General features: G+C 39.4%; 1 protein-coding gene across 2 annotated transcripts in view; it reads right to left on the bottom strand.

Annotated features, from left to right (window-relative positions):
- The window catches only part of LOC124153661, a 779,682-nt gene that overhangs the window by 455,580 nt on the left and 302,680 nt on the right, over positions 1–21,422 (bottom strand). For both annotated transcript variants that reach the window (XM_046526960.1, XM_046526961.1), the window contains exon 3: positions 19,454–19,539. The gene's annotated coding sequence lies outside the window, so the exon portion shown is untranslated. The remainder of the gene's footprint in view (positions 1–19,453; positions 19,540–21,422) is intronic.

Here is a 21,422-nt window from a genome sequence, read left to right as displayed (position 1 = left end):
GGTGAATTGATTTAGATTTACTTGAGATTCAATAAAAAATACCTAACAGCCTTAGATAAGAGAATATTAAATACAAATTAATATTGAATAGAAACATTTAAGATACTTTGATAATATTGCAGGAATTAAAACGTGTTTTTTCTAAAGGATACAAAATTTACTGTCACAGCTTGGTACGCCCGAAAAACGTCTAATAAAAACGGCAAGACTTTTGGATTTTTTACCTTGCACCACTTACGACGTCGATATTTTTTGGGAGGAATCACTGCACGAATAAAAATGCCAGTCTCAATATCCCCGCGTCGAAAAAATATCGTCAACCCGGGAAACTAATTAGACCTTTCGTACGTCCAAACGTGGGGAGTTCAAATTTCGCATAATCGCACGTGCGCAATCGATATTTGACTGAGGTTATAATTCATATTCACCGTATGCATGACCCAAAAATTTCGCCTCTTGTTGCCAATGGCCATATTGTCCTGGGATTCTGCTTCTGGACCAGGGGAGCGTGGTTTTTAGCGTCATAACGATCGTTCATCCAAAAAAATCCGCCAACTGGAAAAAATAGCCCTGTCGATGGAAATTTGCAAAGATGAATCGTGAAAAAAACGTTTCCAAAAATTGGTAAAGGCTTTTGACCGCCGTTGGGTGGTGCAGAATAGACATTTTGCGCGCACCATGATAACGACCCCATAAAATATAGGTCGAGTAGTTTATTGGAATACTAGCTCGACATACAGGGAACATTATTCGAAATTGAAGAACCAATTCCGTATTCCTAACAATGATTTTGAATTGAATCCCATGTAGTTACGTAATTGTGACTCGGGCCAAATGTTGGCTGTTGGATATGCATCGTTTATCCATGTCATAGTGATTACGGAGCGAGCAACTCTTCGAAGTATTTATTAACGTCTTCTCTATACACATACATAGAAAAATCACTTTTCACTCCAGACGTGATTGAAAAGGAGCTCTAATCCTAACTTTTATAATAGATAAACTTTAAGCTAATTATTACTCAAGTTAATTTTCATCTTTAATTCAGTTTTACAATTTTAGATTTATTTCTTTCGCAGTCTTCAATCACTAAAACAAACACGTGAGCTAATAAAAAGTATTTGGAACAAAAGGCAAAGTAAAAAAAAAGAATGTACTGCAACACCTATATTTTACTTTTCTGGTAATTTTCTCCAAACTATTTATGAGGAAAATATTAAATGGTTTACAAGCATATTAGGTATGTTCCCCCTGACGCCTATCTGATGAATTTACCAATGCAAACCAATGTTTAGGGAAAGACACTTCATAATAGAATGTATTTAGGATTTCGTACGCAGGTTTCCGCGGTGATTACTTGAGTTCAGCATTCTTTCGGACTGCATCCGCGTCCGTTGTCGAAGAACCACAACAGTTTCGCCAGCTCTTCTGCCAGCGTCCTCAGGTGAAGGATGGTTCCTTCATCTGAGGACGCAGGCAGGAGAACTGGCGAAACTGTTGTGGTTCTTCGACAACGGACGCGGATGCAGCCCGAAAGAATGCTGAACTCATGTATTTAGGATTTATCACCAGTCTCACTGGCGTTAGAAAATATAAGTAAAATCATTTTGCGAAGCGCTTTGAAGTAATGTGATATATTGAAATAAAAGCGCTCATATAAAAGGCGTGATTGATTCATAATACTAATACAAGAATACTCGATTTTTTTTAGTATCTCAAAGGCGTGTGCCACAATAGCCATATACAGCACTGGCAACCATCAGCACTACCTATTCGCCCACTGAAAAAGTTTAAGTCGTCACTGAAAATATATAATTACACCAAGTTATTGCTCGTTCTCTTCCAGAAACAGCAGGACCATTCCGAGAGTCTCCATCTTCATTGAATTATTAAATCCTGGGATATCGTCTTCACAGGCCAGTTTTCTATCCTGAACCTCTTCGCAGAGTTATGAGTGTCATTAAAGGTAACCCTCCCTTCAGATGCGCTTGCATTTCAGTAGCTGAATATTTAAAGAGCCGTTAAGGGGTAAATACCTTGAGATGTTTAGATTAAGATTCGGATATGTCCTTCTTCAATGTAAATACTAAACCAGACAAGCTGATAAAAGAGATTTTTTCCTCTATTGTGGCAATGTATAGGTGTATCTCGCGCGACCTACCGACAGATAGCCACCAGTGGCTACAATTACATGAACTCTAAGTTCGCTCATACCTACCCTGTATTTGCAGATAAAATTTCCTAAAGACGTAAGTTTCTTTAGCAATTTCTTCCTTCAGAAATCTCATTTTTTTGAAGAGTTGAAGAGTTGAAGAAAAAAATTCGCATTTGAATACGTAGAATAGATTAAATGAGAAGTAGATATATGTATATGACAGTCCCACAAACTAAAGCAAATTAAAGACGAAATTTTTTGAAAAGTAAATTTATTTAAATTAACAGTGATTTATCATAACAAAAGTAACTTTTACGTAAAAAAACTATTTATTTATTACTATCGTTATAATATTGGACCCTCTGACAGAATATTGTAATGTAATATCGTGAAGTATTACTCGAAAGGTATGTCTCGTGAGCAACCGAATGTATCCAACACCACTCGGTCGCCCCCAGTCGCCACTGACCACCATAACATGACGCCGAAGTCATTTACCCCTTGTCTTTGCAGAAAGCCCCGATCCACCCCGAGTTTCCCCGACGCCTCCGACGTGAAATGTGATGAAAGTCCTCACGAAGGAAAACCGCGCGTGAAATTGCCGGGGAGCCTTTGAGTCGCCCGGCGCCGGAGTTTTGGTGGCGGCGGCGGTGGCTTGCGGACGGTGGACACACAAAAGGGGTGAGGCTAAGAGTGAGAATGGTGTATGGCGGGGGTTGTTTCGAGGAAGTGAGTATGGGGGAACTGGTTAGGGTAGAGCAAAGGAGTCTAAATGGCCGTGGCAGCCGATGTAATCAGGGGAGAAAGTATGGGGACAGTGAGGTCCTATGGTTTAGCGCGGTTGACTCCAATCCGCCCATTCCCGAAGTGGAAAAAATTATTAAATTAATTTTATAATAAGCATTGTAACCCATATTAGGATTCAGATTTGCAATTTTCAAGTGCTAATTGAGAGAGAATTCGAGTAAATACGAGGAATTCACGGAACCAGATGTTGCACGTCATATTTGTTTCACATTTCGATATTATTTCATTTCCAAGCATTTTCGACGAATTATACTTATTGTATTATAATGCTATTACTTTTATTATTTCCGGAAATATTTTTTGGTTTTCCCAATCGCCTCATTAAAAACGATACTCTTTTTTGACATCCTAGTAGAATAGCAGCATTTTTCCATTTCTATGTCTGGTAATTTGTTTTCGCTTAAATGAAGAGCTGAAAGAATTAGTCAATTCATTTTATAATAAGCATAGCTACCCATTTTAGGATTCAGATTTGCAATTTTCAACACTGCTTCAATTGCTTTTGCAGCGTAAAGCAGTACACTTTTGCTTCATTCATATTATGAATATTTGTTTTCATGACATAACAAAATGTTATTAATAAAAAATAGTGTTCCCTTAAAATAGCATAATTTTAAAATGGTTTCATCATAGTTTCAAATAAATCACATAACACTATAATCATAGATCGAGTGAATCCTTCTTACGTGCTATAGAGTCAGGGTGGCTGTTGGTTGGTGGCTCGAAAGGGTAAGACTGTAGAAAAGCGAAGGACGCAGGGCTAGGGAGTGTCAAGGAAGTGAGTATGGGAGGGGGGATGGGGAACTCATTGGGGTGAAGCGGAGGGGTGCGAAATGGCTTATGGATAGCGGCCGCCGAGGTAATCAGCGGAGAAAGAAAGGAGACAGCGTGTGTCGGAGGAAGTGGGGGGTGGGAGTTTACGGGGTGAAGAAAGCGCCACGAACCCACCGGACTGATTGGAGAAGAAAAATATGGAGAAAGATGCTGAAAAGACGAGTACGAAATCGGATAGGGGCATTGGCCTCGGAGACTCCAGCCTTGCGCTCCGATACAGGTTTTGTGGGCACCAGACGAATGGTTTAAATTGAAGCATAAGGTGCGAGGCATTAACATCGGCGTAGATGGGTAGCCTAAATAAAGAAAACTACTAAATATTCTATTTTTTTATACTTCAAGCTGTCTTCTGAAAAATCAATCACTTCAGCGCAGATATCGATAAAATACTAATTAACCGGGCTCGAGTTACTTTAAAAATTTTTTTCATCGATTTCAAGCACCGCCTGAAATTTTGAAAATTAAATACCAACAGTTGGTTAGAAATTTATTTACAATTATTTTTCAAATTTTTTATCATGTTTTTCATTTATTGGAAGCCTATGCACCATAATGACATGGGTTGTGCTAAATTGCAATTAAAGATTCTTTGTTATATATATATAAATACCGCTTTTACTTTGTAAAGTAAATTCGAAAGGGTAGCTGTTCAAAGTAACCTGAAGGAGATTCCAATGAGGTATTTGTGAACTTAATCTCAAAATTCGCCATTCATTTGCATGATATTGCACGTGAGGAGCCACTGCTTACAAACTGTAAGGTGATAAGTTCAAATGCCCGTGAAGTCGTTGGAAGAATAGCCCCAGCGTACACTAGGGAAACTATAAGTGACAAATATGTAGCTCTCATGGTTACGGTCGCAATATTATGCAGTCTTGACATATAACGTAATTTTTGCTCAACATATGGAATTTAAAAATAATAAATGATTAAAATACTCAAATTAAATGGAAAACGAAGTGAAAAAGTACATCAGATCATCAGGTCATAAACTTAACCAATATTAATACATAATTATTGCTCTCCGATTCATATTTATATTTACTTGCAAGGGGTTAACGTCCATTAAAAGATAAATTTGACCTTTTTAGCAGTAAAATATACAGATTTGCAGGGAATCGTCAGAAAATTGCATAATTATACGCATATGGCAATTAAATAACTTAGATAGTGCTGGGGAAAAACTTTAAAACCAGGTATTCGGGAGCTAATGAGGTGGCCACGTTTCATCAAAATAGGGAACTCGTCACTAAACATGCCACCTTAAAAGGATAACGCTTTTTTAATTCATCTTTATGGGGGGAATTAAACGGCTAAAATAAAAATATAGAAAAAACATCCATCCAAAGCATTAAGTGACTTGGGACATGAATCACTGCGAAAAATGCTGGATACTCTCTACCAGTTAAGTGCCACGGCTCGTTGCGTACTCAATCCCTCGCTTCGAATTCTAGCTCGCAAAACTTTCTCGATGAAAAAGTCCACATTTCCACAGACGTTTTGAGGAAAAAAGTGAATAAATAAAACCTCTCATTAACCTTGAAATGTAAAACCGTGATTCGAGTGCGAGCACTCTTAACACGGCGGTCTCCTAAAATATCCACTGATAACTTGCTTAGAGATGAAAAAAGACACAAATTGCTACTGCTATCACAGCACTGGATGACTTAGGATTAAGGCGACCTATCGGGACATCCACGCTTTTCCACTTCATATGGCACGTGGCCCTTCAGAGCTTGGTCCTTCGCCCGCCATCGCTGGAACGACATACCATCTTACGAATTTTTTTCGCTGCATTAAGGACCCATCCATCTTCCGAAGGAGCACCAGAGGATTCCAATTCTCAATACGCCTATCATCGCCGATATTCATCAACTCCATTCCGTAGTATGAGGATCCCTCGCTACCTAAGTTCCATAGTGGCGTACAGTGCTTTGATGTACTGCGAGTCATTCAGGTCATTTGGTCTGATATCCTGATATTAAAATGCCTTCAATACTTCACAGTACATCTAGGCTCCAAACACATTAAAAATTACCAGACTATTTTAAGAGTTACGAGGTGAAAAATATTGCTTGATGTTCAATTTATTGCCCAAAATTATTGATCTAACATCAATTAAGTAAAATGAAGGCTCAAAATGCGTTAAAAATTACCCGTGCTAACATTTCGTTGATGAGAAAATGGGTTTTCAGATTTACGAGGTCAAAAATACTGTTTAATTGTCATTTTCTTGCCTAAAATAATTGATAAAAAATCAATCAAGCAAAATTTTTAACGTTACTATTTCATTAACTCTATATCCGACCTACGAAGTAACCTACCCCCTTTAATACCTAAATATGCTTTTTATTCCAAATAATAATGGAATTGATTTCTTTGGAAAATATTGTTTTCCAAAGATTTCGTGTCAACCAGTGATTTCGTGGCATTCCAGTTTCTATCAACTTTAACCGTCGAGCTTAAGTTTGCTACTTACGGAAGTAATATAAATGCTACATATGGAAGTAATATAAATCTAGCCAAAGATAAGTAGAAATAATTGTTAAATTAAAAAGTAATTCTCTTTCTAGATAATAATGATCCTCGTTATACTTTTTAGGAGTTTATGGAACTAGCATACCTTATTCATTCGATGCTATCTAATATTAATGGTAGTAAGACAGTAACTGATCGATACCTGTCGATGCGTAGTTGTCAGCAAACCACGCAGAAGCTCGGATGTTCCCTAAGGGTATTGTAACTTATGGTATTCAAAGTCACAACAGTTTTTGCAAATACACATGAAAAAATGCAAATATACTCTAAATGAGCGTATGTCCTGAAGAATTAAGAACCTGGAAATCGATCCATTTGAAGTTGTAAAGAGAGCATTCATAAAAGATGGAAAATTTAGTGCGGAGATAAATACACAGAAAAGTTATGGCTGCCTAAAAAGTCGAGTTTTGCTCCGCGAAAAATATTCACGAAGCCTCATGTTTCGTCCAAAACATGAGGTTTCCATAAATCCTACTTCTGAATGCCTTCAGCTTTAACTCCCCACTACAGTTAGAGAATAAATGCGTAAAGCCAAATGAACATTATGTTTTTATTCCTCCAAGCATAAGTATAACTAGTCTTACTATATGAATATATAAGGCTGAAGAACTCTACACAGAGTATTTATACATTCCATCCATCGCATGTAGCATTCAAATAAAAATTATTGGATGTGAACATATTTTCTACGGATGCGCGTTCGTTTTGCCGCCCATCCAGAAATTGAAAAGACTATGGCTGCACATTCATCCTAGCTCCCGATTAAGAAAGGAGATTCAAATCTCCAGCGTTCTCTTAAACACGTCTGCCGTCCGATTATGATGAACTTGGGTGAGGAGAAGGAGAGGAGAAGAGACGGAGATAGAAGAGCGTCGCGAGCGAGGAAAAGATCGATGTCCCTCGCTCCCTTTTGCGACTTTCGCCGACGTTCGCCCCGCAGCCCAACGGTAAAAGAGAGGGACTGTGGAGGGGGTGGTGGTGGTGGTTCCGTCAGGGTGGGTGCGGAGGGAAGAATTGGCGGTGGGAATGGGAGAAGGGAGTGTCGGGAAGCGCCTGAGGGGTAAGGCAGGATGATTAAGGGAGTAGAATAGGAAGAAGACGGAAGACCGGAGGATTTTAAGAGGGAGAGAGGATGGTGGAGTGGGGTGGGATGTGGACTAGGAGAGCAGCCAAATGATAGCGAAACGCGGAAAGGGAGGGGAACTGCCGGAAAAATATTCACGCTAAATTTCCTTTGATACCCTGAGTTAACTCACTAAAATAAGAATTCATACTTATTTAGGAATATTCAAAATTGATAATTCGTTTGAGTTGGGGCTGTTGAAGAGGATGGAGAAGCTGACGCTGCGCTGGTAAATGTATTATACTGAAAAAATACATTTAACCGTTGATAATCTATATTAACTCTTGCGATGAATATAAAAAGCCATACATATCTAGGAATATTCAAAACTGATAACCCGTTTGAGATTTAGGTTTCGAGAAGGATGTAGAAGCTGAAGTGGCTAGAAAAGAAGAGGAACGATAGAGTCCTAGACATGATAGATGAGAAAAAGATGCTCCTATACATACAGAGAAGATAAGGGGATGAGGGTTCATCGAGTTATAAGCGGGGAGGGAATGGTGGAAATCGTGTTTTAGAAAAGAATCTTAGGCGTGCGGAGAAGGGATAGAAAGGAAATAGTATTTATTTGTATGATAATAGCGAGTAGGTCTCATTGTACTTGAGGAAAAGTAAAATTTGGGGAGGGGAGAGGGGTCAAGATGGTTTGCAAAATGCTACATCCAACACTACCGCAGCTGGCAGATCACCTTTAGATGTAACTAATGTTACGAAATCCGGGTCGTGCTTTTTAATAATGTATTGGTTAATTTAAAAAAATTCTGAATTGTTCTGGATCGATTCGTTGGTTGACGGCAATTAATGAGAGGGGATATGAGCAAAATAATAGTTTGAGGCAATTTAATGTGTTGATCATTTGTCTCAGAGACTTTTTCACCATCTCAAGGAAGGATGACGGAGCATAAATTCATTTTTGTAAAATGGTAACATCTTGCAGTGAGTGGTGAGTTACATCTTCATGGTTACATCTTCACCTTTAGATGTAACTAATGTTACGAAATCCGAATCGTGCTTTTCAAATATACCAGTGAATCTTACTTACTTAATTCTTTCATTTTCCACAGTAGAAAGGTATCACAGAGTTAAGCTTGAAATCATCAATTATATTTTGGAAGTTACTAATTTAGGAGTGTAAATGATTGGTCTTTTCATTTAATCCTTGAATTCATATTTCATACTTTTGTGCTAAGACGGCAGAAATACCCTTAGAGAACGGCAGGATGATTAGAGGAGAAGGGTGAGAGGAAGACGGAAGGTGGCAGGAAGCACGGGGTGGTGTTGGGAGAGAGGGTTCGAGGAGGGGGTTGGGGAACTCGACGGGTATGGCGGCCAAATGACAGGGAGAGGGAGGGTGATGATGAAACAACCGCCGCTTTAATCGATCCGAGGAAAGATTCACAGCCGACGACTTAAAGACGTGATGCTGGACGCAGGACTCTTCATTTGAATGAAAATACTCATTTTCCAGCATCGCTCTTTCTCGAGAAATATTCCAGATCTTTATAAGTAAATGTGATGTAAGTAACGGAATATGGACGAGAGTAAAATTATGAAGAAACTTTATAGGATGGCAGTATTTTTCCAAGAATTTATCCAACCAAAGCTATATTTTTCCATTTTTTATAAACCAAAGCTTTTATTTACAACTCGCTCGCACGTTATTATTGCGTGAAAATTGCTTTTAATACTCTTTCCCCTCCATAGTTAAACCAGCACAAAATTTGTCATTCATACAGTAATTCTAACTTAATGAGTCTTCGCTTACTTTACGTAGTCGAGACCCTCGGCACTTTTAGAAACTACCTTGAAATTAGCGGCACCAAATTATGAACTAGTGGCTGAGGTGCGTCTTGCTTGAATTATTCTCATTTAAATATTTATGATTAATTTTAACTCGAAGCTGCGTAGCCGTGAATATTAGTACTAAATCCATAAATACTTTTAGAGTGCTCTCAGCCCTTTAACGTACTAATATCGATTCATGACGAGAAAATTGTTTTCAAAACAAGATTTTTCGAAAAGATAACCTTAAAATTAGTTACCCTTTTTCTGGAAATTGTCTGCCGACTTGTTTTACAGGTAGTACTTATAGAAATAAGATAAAACCGCGTATAAAAGAAATTGGTAGGAGGATAAAATATGAGATAAAGAAATAAAGCACTAAAAACACACAAATATCTTATGAAAATGATATTAAACGGAGAATACTACGCTCGATAATGATAGCATAAATATTTGTGAGGAAATCTATGCCTTTTAAAAAGTAAACTAGAAACGGTGTGTTTTTAGGGGAAGTATGTACGATTTATCAATTGATGTTATATTAAAGAAAGCACAAATAATATCTTAACTGCAAGAAATTGAAAGGAATTTATACAGAGCTACCTTCATAGCTGCTTATTTGTTAAAATAAGGGAACGCCACTTGTAACCTTCTGAAATATTTGTGGCATCCATCATCAGTAGCGGCAAAAATTAAGGGATCAACCTGTGGCTTGCTAAACATGTGACATAAAAATATGAAAACGAAATGAGAATCTGGATTGCTCTAAAAACACCGGTGACATAATAAGTAAGGAGTTAATTTGAAAAAAAATTGCCCCACTTCATCCTCGGGGTACTAAGAAAATAAAATAGTTTTAATGACAGATTCCAACACTGACGTAACCCATCTGCTCTCAACCAATATGTAGGCCAAAGCGCACATTCAAAAGGAGAACTTGACGAGATATTTTCCATATTCCCTTTTTAAGCTCAGAGGGAAAATAAGGAAAAAAAAGAACACGGCTGTCACACGTTTGACAGCGTCCCGTCCGCTGAGTAGATAGCTCACAGATAATGAGACGGATGAAAAAATGAGAAGGAAGAGAACTAGGACTACCAAGCATTAGGTGGCTTATCTAGCCACATCGAGGAGCACTTTTTTTTCGGGGAGCGTATGCCGTCACGAGAGAGGTAGAGGAACCAGGCGCGGAAGAGGCGCTTCATCTCGGTATGTGTCTGTGTGTCTCGCGATGCGGCTTTATAACCGGCGCAGAGAGTAAGTGTGTGGGGAGAGGCGTGGGTGGGACGCGAGGCATTACCTATCTCTTCCCAGGGGTGGAAAAGAAACGAGGAAAGAGGAAACGAGTAAGATGGTGCCGTTATTGTTCCTCAGTGTTACTAATGCATATATAATGTCAGAGGCAGAACGGGTCGAATGTACAAGATTAGAGGTTATCTGGGATTCAAAATTAATGATAAAAAAGAGCGATTTTTGTCTTTTGAAATGGAGAAATCCCACATAAAACTATCTTCAAGAGTTAGCAATAAAGAGGCTTAGTTGTCTAATTCCGACGATAGCATTTGAATCCGTTTCAGGCTCGATTTTGAGGAAGTTCGATATATTCATGATAAAAGAACACAAATGCTATATCCACACTTTTAATTCAAAACTCAACAACCCACCATGGTTTCAACGCATTGTGTCATTTTCAAGGCTTGACCTTCTAGACCGGCGATTTTTTTTTTTCGATATAACACCTCGTTAATACTCATCAAGAAAGAAAGGAATCAACCAAAATGTAGCCAACGCGAATAAAGGTGACACCGAGCCATAGAAAATTGCGTCAACAAAATAATTACTCAAAGAAGGATAGCTTCATCGTTTAATGTATGACGCTGTTCTACCGAGTAATCTCGCCGAAAATCAGCTTAACAAAAAGGGCGGGGGAGGTTAGGGGATCACATGAGTAAGGATTTTTACTTTTGCAATATTGACCGAATAGAAAGTAGCCAAAAGTTTCCTTATTCCTATACCGAGTACAGCACCAACTGCAGTGCATTTTTCTCATGATAAAGGATAGAAGGGAATGCAGGGATACCAACTCAACGGCGCGCCGTCGTGACATATTTAGGTAGAGTGGTCGCAATAAAGAGACGGGGTCACACAGCATGGGTTAGAGGTCGGCCGGTTTGGAAACTACTCGGTGTGGTTTTACGCGCAGGACTCCGAACAGGGGTAGTAAAAGACATTTAGGTGAGAGAGATAAGAACTTGTATTTTTATTCGAGCTCTAGGAGATAGCGCAGCGACGGTAAACTCGCCATCTGCTCTTCTAGGGCGGGGATTAAAAGTGACCGAGTAATGGGTACAACGCATACCCTTTCCTCCAGGGATTCTACCACATATACGGCTGCTACTATTTTGTTCCTACCTGCTACACATTTTAATTTTTTCCTTCCATAGTGCGCCAGATAGGAAAGTATTTTAATTGGGCTATTTATAAGGCAGAGGCGGAACAGGACAAGGGTGCATATGGAGTGAGGTACTTTAATTGGATAACGACCGCGATGAAAAGAGTCAGGGAGGCTTAGAGGAATTCTTGGGTGCAGGAAGACTCGAACCACAGTAAACGCGACTCTTTGCGTGTGTTTTATCCCGTCGTTTTTTTTTTTACGGCGCTCCACCTGGTTACCCGTGGAAGCGTGCCTACTTTATGGGTTTTAAAGTTCTTGACGGCAGTTTTAATTCCCAGCAGTGATATACCACTCACTTGAGACCGGGATATTGAATTTTTCCGCAAAAGGTAATTTATCGTAGACCAATAGTGACCTACTCACCTCTTACAAAATGCACCCACAGATAATCCACGCAACACGATTTTTTCTCTGAAGAGATACGAAGCTTTGCTATAATTAATTTCTCTCCTGATTCTTACATTAATCTTTTACGGATTTTAATGTAGGATTTACGTAAATCATTAAAATATTTTTTTAATTTTTCTGTCAGTAATTACTGAAAATTTAAAGTATGAACACGAAAAGAGATGTTACAGCGAAAACTTTCAAAATATTTGTGAGGCATCTCTCATGAATTAGCCGATTAACTCTGAAGGATCGGAATAGTATACACTAATAATTCCTAGATATTTGTAATACCCTTTTTAAGGTCTGGCTAATGGAAATTTTTTAACATATGTTAATGACAGTTGATGGTGATCCTAGTTGGCTTTATTTTGGGACTGCTTTACATACACTAACTAACATCTGGATTTTATCGGAATATTGCAAGGGATGTGAAACACCACAAGGTACCTATTGCCTGAGGCTAAACAAGAGTAGTTAGTTATTCCGAAGGTAGAGGGTGTATTAGAGTTTCCCAGCTTAGCCACTAATCGTACTCTGCGAAGTGCGATGAATATTCACTCCAGTCCCCGATCCCGCCGTGGAATCACACAGAATCGGGTCGTTTAACGACTCCAAATCTCTTATCACCATCTGCCATCATTCCTACCCGTTTGGGGGGACATTTCCTCTTGGCCAGGGACAAAAGACACTCCAAATCACTCGGCAAGGAAACTCGCAAATCAATCTCGTGAGGAGACCGACTCAATTCCCCCTAATCGCCCCAACGGCGCTAAATCCCCACGAAATGGGAAAACCTGACTTATGCCTTGTCCTTTAAAAACCCGTAGAAATCGATACCTTGCGGGATTAGAGCCATCAAAATTCTTTATTGGCCGGATTATCTTAAGCGCTTTCCCTCGTCCAACGCTATCGGAATGGAGAGAGTAGATGCGGTATTGTAGAGAGGCGGGGGATCGCGGTTATCTGACTCTGCTTCCGAATTCAACCCCGAAAACAGGAGGCAAAGTGGTGGTAGTGAGTGTGGGAAAATCGGAGTGGGAAACAGAGTGGGGCAGAGGGAGTCTCAATCGGTAGCCCGGGGCCTCTTAAAGATTGATAGGTAACGGGAGCCGGGAGAAATGCGAAGCCATTGCGGGAGGAGAAAGGAGGGGAGAGACCACGAAATCCAGTCTTGGCCGATTTGGGATTTTTTATTTCCATCTCACAGTTTATGTGCACACATACACATCGATACTAGGGTGGTCCTTATTTTCACAGTTTTCAAATTTCTTTTGGGATACCCCCCCAGTTTTGTTCCATTTGGTGATAAAATAAATCTTGAACATTGTTTTCGCAATTGGAGACCGGGAAAACATGCCGCAATGTTTTGAAATTTTGGCATTTTGTGGGCGTTTTTCGAGCATAACTGAAGATGTTTGTAACTCTCGGATTATTCTATTTATGTTATTATAGATTATTCTATCTATTTATATTCTATTTATTATGTTATTTAGAACAACTCCTTAGACATTTTTAGTTAATCACCTCAAAGACATTTCTGCCTTTTGATAAGCGGGATATCACTCCAAGAGTGAGCGCGCGCCACCCCAGGCAGACATTTTGGGTGGCACGCGGATTGCATGTTCAATATTTGTTGATCATTCTCACCCAACGCAAAGTATTGAAACTCTTAGTTTAAACTTTAAACATAGTCATTATTACATCAAATGCAATATTATCACTGTTTATTGGTAAAAAATTCCAAAGGTGGTTTCCTGCGATACTTTGTGGAATTTGCTGAAAATTTCGGATGAATAAAATTTAACTTTGTTATTTCACAGAATTTTTATACGAAGATGACCATGGTTTCGATGGTTAGCGTCACCTTTTGGTGAGGAGTCTGTCGTCCGTCCCCCTCAAAAATCACTCAGGCTTTATACCCGGAATCCGTCCAGCTGCCGGTGAGTATATATACCACCTCTTCAGCGGCGATAAATGTGAGCAAGTACTCGCGCAGGAGAAACATGACAAATCAAGTGCACAGGGGACCAGTGTAGCCTTTCCAGTTAGTGAGGAGTACATTGGTGAACCACCTTAACTACTAGACGTACGAAATAGAGGGAGCGGGGGGTGAAAAATTGTAGACGTGTGGGCGGGGGGGGGGGGGGAGTAAGGAGGTAGTTGGATGGAGGGGTAGCGGGGGTGGGGTTGGGTCTTCCCCAGGTTGTAAAAGCCAAGGGAATGTGGTAGAATGGGGAGCTAGGTTGGGCCGATGCACCCAAGCTGACTAACTGCGGTGAAAGGTGGGCGAAAAAGGGAGAGCCAGGGGAGGGTTGTAACATATAATATAGGGGAGTATATTTTAAAAAAATACATATGTATCTATTTACCTTGTGCGGTCATTGGGGTCGCAATGGATGCGGAGAGGGTGGAGGTAATCTATTCGTAAACCGCGGACGAGATGGGTGATCGCAAATGCGTTCTGGGATGAGCACCGTGGGAAATGTGATGGGTGGAGGGGAAGTGGAAGGGTGGGTGGGGGAGGAGAGGGGAAAGTAGGGGAACATGACGCACGACCACAGGAGATAAGTGGAGTGAAAAAGTGAGCAATCGTTCGGTGGAAATGCACTTCAGACGATCTCCACCGCGATGCCGCGATAAATACGCAACGATTCAGGAAACGAGGGCCATTAAACCACTAACCGAGGACTCAGAGTTGAATGTTTACGAGCTGTTAAAATGGATATTTTCGAATCAAACCCTTCAGACGACAATGCCTACTAAACTTTAGGTGGCGGAACAATTCTGGATCTTTTATGCTAACTGTTATCGAATCAGTATTTATAAATTCATTTTCGATTACTGGTGAACATAAACATATACAATAGCTCTTGAATTGGCACATAAAAATTCATTAAGCCAGATTAGCCACCTTTAATGGCATTGCTCGACTTGTACAATACTCGCTCAATCTCTGTCAGTTCACACGCGAAGGTTGGTTGGCAAAGTTTAGGAAAGAACTCACCCCAGAATTAGCCTTTTTAAGCATTTCTAAACGCAAACTTTATTTAAAAGTCTATATTATTGATTTCCTACAGAAGAGAATGACTGAGAAATTTGTTACAGAGACCAGAAATTGCAAAGAAGCAAGGCCGATAAAAATGGCTACGATGCAGACTAATCTCTTGAAAGTATAGATATTAATTGAAAAATTCTTTACGCCCAAACATTTTTTACCATTGTACATAAAGAATCGGAATGTAGAAATGCCTGATACGTGAACAATAATTTCATAATACCATATAACTGATGGAACCAAATCAGGAAGTCGTACTAAAGACTTAAGGAGTGTATTCTTATTTCCTTGTCCGCGTCCAGGATATGATGGTGATTCCATGGTAAATACTAATGCCTCAGTAATGACGGGCCCAAGCGCCAAAAATTGTGCCCTAGATTACATTTCAATCAAAATATTTTGAGTATACGTCGCTTTTCATACTCTCTCCACAGCTATTATTAAGCAACAGCGCGGCGAATCCAGATGTCAACGCACATCTCCACTCCTCAGATTAAGTTAATTTGCATGCTATTGCTGTCGTAATATAAAACTAATATAGCCTGGAACAAAAATTTAAAGTTTTGGGGATATGTTGTGCCACTTGATAAATGATACGGATAGCACACCACATTGTATTTTTCGTCACTTGAGAGTGATGGATCCTCATTTTTGAACGCAATGAACCATGCGCAAGTTAACTTGGGTTATGAAAGTATTGTAGAGGAAACATTAGATAGGTAAAATAAACATGAACTAAAGAAACACAATGATGTGTATACGTCATGCAACATTATTTGATTTTAAAGTAAAACTAATATACATTTTTTCTAAAAATAGTTACTACAAAATTGGAAAACAAAACCACAGACTGAATATATCATGATATTGTGCAGCTAGTTAACAATAACCTATACTGAGATAACCGAAAGAGAATTAGAAATATGCGCAGCTGTGTAAATAGATATTTTTTGAACTTAACTTAGCAACCGTTTCGTCGTAAAAAATTAGTTATCAGTTTTTTAAATCAAGTGAAAGGAAAAATTGAGGTATTGAAGTGAACCAATCTCGATATTCACAATTGATTGAATCCAGCATGGCCAAAGTGGAGTTTATGCTTTCAACTTCTGCGCCGGTAAAACAAGGGATAATGTAATTTCAATTATGTATCTTCTTCGTCCACTCTCCTCATAAAAAAATCAAAATATTAGAATGATAAATGAAAAAACTTTGTGTATGTGCACAGTTTTTATTAGCGTACGACGCGTTTCAGCAAATCACGTTCGCCATCATCAGGTACAGATCTGTATCTGATGATGGCGAAGCTGATTCGCTGAAACGCGTCGCACACAAATAAAAGCTGTGGATATAAGCAACGTTTTTTCATTTATCATTGCAATATGTTCCACTACATGAGCACCGTTGAATCCACAATATTTCAAATAGAAAATCCTCCAATTCCCTCACAGTTTTATCTTATCATGAATGCAATCTCTATATTTTACGACACACTCTCAAGCTTCGCTTTTGCAATCGCCCCATTCTGCTGTAAATCTCATTTTTTCTCTTATGATAACTATCATAACCACCTTACCCACGCCCACACTATTCTCATTGTTAAAGTACCGAAGAGCTTGCGCATGTTACATCGAAGTCTACTGCGCACTCCACATGACTGTGATAGGGTTCGGTGCCCCTAGCAGGGGTACCTTTGGGGATACTCCAACTTTATCCGCGAGGCAATAATATCATGTAAGAGTCCGTTGCCCCAGTAGAGAGGGCATATGCAAGCAATATGGAACCGCGGGAATCAAAAATATGAGTTCGTTGGAACGTGCGGCTTATGCTTTAAGCAAAGAAAGAAAAATGAAGTGGTTAATGGAAGCAAAACGCACGCCGCGGTGGAGTCGTTGAAGTGGAAGAGAGGCAGAGGGGAACAGCATGAAGAGGAGAGGAGGAAGCCGTAAGGAAGTCCGCAGGGGAGGGCGGAGGCCGACAAATTGAGTGCAGTGGCGCAAGAAGTGTGCATACGAGCAAGTCAAGGGACGGAAAGGGAGAAGAAGCTAGGGCGGGAATAAGGAGGTGAGGTAAGCCAACATGAAGAACTGCCCCCGACTGGTATTCGAGAATCCAGACAAGCAATACGCCAACTATTGGCCGAATTCGGAAGTAGAGCTCCGAGGATACCTAAGGAAACCACGTTGACAAATCATTGGTATTTCTGGGAATTTACTGATTTTTCTAATTATATTTTTGGTATTAAGCCATCATAATGCCGCAAATAATATATTTTAAGCATTCATATTCATGTAAAATGCCTTTACAGTCGCCATTTTTTGCTACAGTTCATCATTTACTGGGACGGTGGTTTGTTTGTTTAATGCACTTGGGGTAACCGACGTATTGCAATTTTTCTTTTCTAGCCGGCTGAGAATAATGTTATTTTTATAGCAGTCACTCATTTATGGTCATTAGGAACCCTTTGAGTAGCAGCAGATCAGACCCTACTCTAAATTTTCCGGTATCTTTAATGATAAAACTTTACAACGTAGAAAATAATTGAAAGGAAAAATCACGAATACCGTGTCTAATAAACGGGAAAATATTAAAAAAAAGGTCGATCTTTATGCATTTTGAAAATTTCAAGATGATAAAATAAATTTTAAATGATTTTCCATCGACAAAAAAAGAGTGATCTAGAACGAACTATGTGTCATGTTAACAGTTAGGCATACCGTATGGAAATCAAAATTAGCATTCCGTCATTAAATGTTTACTGAAAATGCTGACAGTGTTGCATTCACATCTATAAAAGGGGAAAGGAGCATGACAAAACGATAAAAACCTTTGGAGTGAAAAGAAGTAACTAAGCTATATATTTTCAGAGTACCTATACTCCCGAAATAATTTACCATGTCCCGAGCGAGCATTATTAGTCGTATTAAACTAACCACCTCTCATTTCAATGAGAAAAATTTGCAGGAAGTAACCTAGATGCTAAAAGTACGCATTTCGTCAATGTGACCTAAACTTTGTACATACTTGGTTTTAACTAAGCTCAATTTTATGGACCTCTCTCTCCAGCACACGTTGCCGAAAAACCTGAGTATATTTCATTTGTTTTATTTTTTGTAACAACAACACATCCTCTTCTTCTTTAACTCGACTTCAACTGTAGCGTTATTAAATACGTAACTCAAAAACTCTAGTGATGATAATAGGAGAGCGTCTTACAAGCTGTTTTCGCGAGAAAAAAAAATTGAGCCCACCATGGAGACTAAGAATGGGCCGTGTGTAGAGATTGTGGTAGCAGATGTGGCAGTGGGTTTAGAAGGCGGTGGTGTGTGAGATAAGAGGAGAGGGGAGAGGTAACCAGAGGGTGACGTAATTGGATGGAATTTTTGTCGCTTTGGAGGATTCAGAGAGAGGAGGGGAAAGGGGGACGCGGGCACGTAATGGGGGAAGTTAGTTCAAGTTTTGATTTGGGGCGGAGGCGAGCGCGCACACAATCCCTCGCCCGCTGCGGAAAATCTACGGTTTCTGGCCGAGTTAAATAAACCGATTACTTTGGCGGCGGGAGGCCAGTGGCCAGGGGCATTCAGGCCTCCCCAAAGGAATATGACTCATGAGGGGAAATTGCTCCTGTCGTATGTTCGCTAACGCAGATACTAATTCGTATTTGCTGTATAGTTATGACCTGTTTTCTTCCGCCGAATGTTTTTCCATCATTGAGGAACTACCCCCAAGTCGACAAGGAACTAAATAAAGCATTGTTTTCAAATTATAAAACAAAAAAATGGTTGATTGACTAAATTCTTGGGCGTGGATTTATTTAATTGATTTGAACATTAAAATATTAAATCGACTTAATTGAGCTCAATGAAGCGTGAAAACTTTGTTAATCCACATAAATTCTCCATTGTTGTGTGGAATTAGATAGTTTTTTCTTAATTTTTATTAATTCGCCAGTTAAATAACTTGATTAGTCCATATGAGAAAATTGCTTTTTAATATAAACGCTATTTTATGGATTAAATACACGTTATTAGTTAATAAGTTTTGTACAAGGTAACAGCGAAAGGTGCTTTGGGTATTTGTTTTTGCCTGACAGACGTCTTTATGGTAAATACATGGTGCCGCATATGGGAATTGAGAGGCCTGGTGATAAAAAAAATACTGACTCAATACTCCTAAGTGTGCGAATAAAGGGCGAAAACTATAAAACCAGACTCAGTGCAAAGAATAATCATCAACAATGTGTTCTTAAAACAGCTAGAGCTTAAATAAATTAGTGTATAGGCGTGTAAAATAGGTCTGAGAATTGCGAATACTCACATTAGCTTCGTTACTGGGTAAACCACGAGATCCGGTCTTACACAGTGTCCGCTAGGGAAGAGGTGGTGGCGTTTAGCGGTTTAACCCTGAAAGATAAAAATTTTAATTATAAAGTGCATTTAAATTAAGAATATTTCAAAAAATTATTAATTACAACAAATTAAAAAAGCATTAATATTTCATAATCATAAAACCTTATGCTTGTTAGGCAATTAATTGAAGTTGACATCATCTCGTGGAATTTCAGGTGAAACACATTTCATACCCACAGCATTATTTTGAAATATAAAGCTATACTTTCCTCGCACTCATAGCCAAGGGTATGGCATTTATGATGGTTTCTGGGAAATAATATAACTCTCCTCCTTTCACGCAGTACGGGGCTTCAATCGAAAATCACCGAAATGATAGTTCGGGTATTCTCGTACTGAGAACCTTAAATCCCTTACGCATTTAAATAATTATAAATTGTAAAATGAGTAAGTTGAAAGAATATTGTTCCTAGAATGTGGAATATTTATCTCTATAGTCCAATAAGAAATACATACAGATATCGAACAACGATCGATGCAAAATACCATAGAGAATCAACGTGACATCACTGTTTATTTACTCGAGGATCGTTTCGGAGCTAAACTGAATCACCATGAATCCCTAATTACATTACCACGTAATGGGCACCAGTCCAAATGACAGATTTTTATCAATAATATGCCGGAAACAAGTAACGCTTCCAATATTTAGTCGATTTATGCTCTAATTCGAACGGTGACCACAGGAAGGCAGCTATTTCAAATATAGCTGGCACGACTGACTACTTCACCCAACTCGGACGATTCCACCCCGTTAATGAATTAATCCCGGACCAAATTGTGCCACTTGTAATTCATTAACGCGATCGCATACTTGGAGGCCAGGCATATTTGGAGTACCACGCGGACGATGAGCAGATTCGACCGAACATTATTGGGCGAACTTACTGTGGCCCGAGTCCAAGCTCCCTCTGAGCGCACATGACCAGCTCAACGCTTCTCCGGACGATACAAGGGGCGCCAATAATTCCAATTCCATTAATTAAGGAATTCTCCGAACGATGGAGACAATGTCCCGGGAGCCGGTGGCCGTCGTTATGGGCAAGGTGAGACGGGTTGAACCAGGCACAACTAATAGAAACCTTGGAGATGGTGAGACTGCTTCCAGGGAAGCGATTCGGAGATAGTGGGATGGGGGGCAAAGGGGGTGATTTGGCCCTCGTAAAAGGTCGTAGACGGTTCGAGAAGAACCTTCAGACCAAGAGGACTGCATAGAAGAGGCCGAATTCCATCCCATAGAAGGTTGATTTCCGTTGCCACTTCGGTCGCATTTTAATCGGGTTTCAAAATTGTCCGCAGAGTGGTGATGAGTGCAATGCGATCAACTTTTTTCCCAATATTTTGCAGCATAATGTTTTTAATTGCGAGGAACTGTATTGAAAAATTATGAATTTAATAGATATCATCGTCATCATCATCATGCATATAAATTTCGGTTGATACCCCTAAACAAATCTTTTTTCTTCAATGTTATTTGAGATATTAGAGGTATATGAGAGATTGAGAGAGAGGTATTCGAAATCCGAAAACTTATCCTCATCATATTTTAGGGGAAAAGGTCAGGATGATCTACCGCGCAAATTTGAAACCAGGATTTTTTGGTAATGTGCGCACTACCATACATAATACTGAATCAATTACTTACTAGCAACCATAAGTAAAGAAGTCCCAAACGTCCTCCATCCGTTGGCAATCGTGCAGCTTATCAGCTGGTTGGAATCCTGAAAGGCTATGCAGTCAGCTACTCGCTACGAAAGCATTCAAACCGAATCAAGATACTTTTATTTGCTATTCAGCTGCGTATAATAGTGCGATATGCTTGCAATTTGGCTTCAATACCCTATAATCTTGGAACATCCTCAGATATTCCCATTAAA

The sequence above is a fragment of the Ischnura elegans genome, chromosome 2 (assembly GCF_921293095.1).
Source record: "Ischnura elegans chromosome 2, ioIscEleg1.1, whole genome shotgun sequence".
Classification (NCBI taxonomy): Eukaryota; Metazoa; Arthropoda; class Insecta; order Odonata; family Coenagrionidae; genus Ischnura; species Ischnura elegans.
Note: the sequence above shows the minus strand (reverse complement) of the source record. Positions and strands in the feature narration are given on the sequence as shown.